Genomic DNA, 2,553 nt, shown 5'->3' on the forward strand with positions numbered 1-2,553 from the left:
TTGGTCCAGAGCTGTTGAAGGGGAGAAAGGGGAGAGAGAAGAGGGGGCAGCAAGGTGATTTGCAATTTATCACACTGTGGTGATATTCAGGTGAAGATTTCAGCTTTGTAAAACAATGCAAAGGCGATTTGCAATTTATCACACATGGTGATATTCCGGTGTAGATTTCAGCTTTTGTGAGAGAGTTCTATGACGTTGATTCTCGCAGAGTTCTTTTAAGTGTAGACATTCCGGTGCCAGCCTTACAGTTTCCTCCGCTTGGCCCGCGGGGACAATTCCAGAAGAGTCCCTGTGGGGTCATTGTGTCTTACTTTTTTTTATTTTTTTTTTTATCTCAGTCGTTAGTTGTAATGTGCTAAGAGCCAGATCAACTTCAGTTGACCTTCTCTTGGATCAGATGAAGTACCGGAAGTAACAGTACTGGGCCAGTGTAAAAGTGAAGATTAGAGCACAGCCCACCGCGCATCCACGTATTATCCAGTCCCACCAGGTGTAGGCGTATTGTGCAGAGCGGGTGGATGAGCTGGACAGGATTTTTGCAGTCTTTCAGGCTAGGTTAGCCTCCACCTGTGCTTGAGCAAGGTGGTACTCAGTTTGTTGGATGATTCTTTGTGCCAGTTCCATCGTGTCGACCACAGCTTGGGTGCTTTGCTCATAGAAGGTGTTATCCCACCATGGCGAAGCCTCTGCGTCCAGTGGTACTCTCCCCAGAATGTTTATCTGTCCCATGGAAAAGTCCTCTTTTACTTCTAAACAAAAAGAGTGATTGGCAGAGCAGGACAATCCCCCATAAGTGAAGGAATTCCTTTCACTGACTACACACCATTGTGTATGAGATAATCAGTATCAGAATGACCATGCAGCGACTGAACATTTATGAGTTTAGTGTCATTAGGAGAAAAACGTTGTAAGGTGTTACATGTACAAACAACATAGTTATGAGTTTCATGACAACAAGTGCAACTGGTAAATAAGGTCTCAGTACCCCTCAAGGTCATGTACCCAGTAAGGTGGTCCTATTTGATGATCTGATAATTCACTACTACATCAATAGAGCGTGTGGTAGTGGAATTTGGAAATACTTGGTCTGGATGGATTAAAGGAAAGGTGGCAAAAAACCCAAGACAACCAATTCATTCATTTCTGTTATACATCATAATGGTGGTTAATAACTCAGAATAATTTAATATTTTTCATTTTGTCTGAAGCATGCCATCTGTTCAAATCTAAGATTTCTATTAGATCATTTAGAACATGTCTAGGTGTCTTGTGGAGACAGAGGTGAAAATTTCTTGTCTAGCAGCAGTAAATAAATCTTATGCATATGATCTGCAGGCTAAGTCACGTTCGATGGTACGGGTCTGATTGAACAATGCGTGGCTGACCAACAGAAGCGCCTGTGCTTCGGATCTAACCGCTTTGATTATATTTTCATTGCTATTGGTGATATGTTGGAAACCAGTGGCCACCTGGTCTGCCATCCATGTTGAAAACTGAGATTGTTTAGTTATTTTGAAGGTGTTGACTATAGAATTGACTGAACCGAAGAGGCCTGCAATATTTCCAAGCAGATCTCGTTTGGAACGGGTGTATGGTATTTTGACAGCAAGTCTGTCTTTGTAATCAGAAATTAAATCATCGATTCGTGACTGTAGCCATGCATATGTTTTATCATCATAATCATTACAATGTTTTGTATAGGCAGATAGAATGTTGGATATGTTGTAAGTTACATGAGTCATCACCAAATTTACATCATGAAACAAAGTCTTATTAATGTTCCCTTTGATAAGTCCACCAGGAGGAATTGGGTATAGCTTTGGGTATTGCTTTGGTTTACTATACCCACAGGTGGTTAAATTAAAACAGTGATTAGTAGTCCATGAACAGTTTTGTGGGCTAGTGAAATTGTTCTCGCTCATTTTACATTTTACTACACAATAAATCCCTTCCTTTCGGCTAGTCCAGATTAAGGTTTTTGGTCTATTGTCATAGGGTTTGTATAATGTTAAATTGAATTTATATTCTGTGTAACTTAAGTGTAGTGTTTAGTGTTTCTGTGTGGATGCACCTATATGTGGCAGGTTCCAAATTGTTAACAAAATAGCAGATTTTAGGGTCTATGCCATCATTGTTTTTCTCATATAAAGTGCGCATCCCACCTTCTTTAGCTCCTGGACATAATTTTAATTGATACCAGGCAGTGATATTGTGCTGGGATGGCCGTGCTGGTGTGTGTGTTGATATGTTTTATGTATGCGGAATGGGTGGAACCTAATTTACAACAGATTTGTGGTGTGCAGTTTTGTTCCGGTGCTACTCCGGGAGGCCATGTAACTATTTCTTTGGGTATAATAAGAATTTGAGAGGTGTATGGCCCCTTCGTATATTTCCATACCCATCTGCTGCATCCTAATGTGTGTGTGAGCAATATCCATTGACCCAGCTTGATGCAGGTGGGTCCGGACACCTTTTGGCATCTGTCCCTCACGAGATTGCAACCTGAAATGGGAACAACCACAGAGAGAAAACAGTTAATGTTGAACCTTTAAT

At 41.0% G+C, this 2,553-nt stretch overlaps 1 pseudogene; it reads right to left on the reverse strand.

The window, feature by feature from the left end:
• Positions 1-297: 297 nt before the first annotated feature.
• LOC127427205 (uncharacterized) lies at positions 298-1,742 on the reverse strand (annotated as a pseudogene).
• Between the last annotated feature and the right edge of the window lie 811 nt (positions 1,743-2,553).

Source organism: Myxocyprinus asiaticus, chromosome 36, assembly GCF_019703515.2.
Source record: "Myxocyprinus asiaticus isolate MX2 ecotype Aquarium Trade chromosome 36, UBuf_Myxa_2, whole genome shotgun sequence".
Lineage (NCBI taxonomy): Eukaryota > Metazoa > Chordata > Actinopteri > Cypriniformes > Catostomidae > Myxocyprinus > Myxocyprinus asiaticus.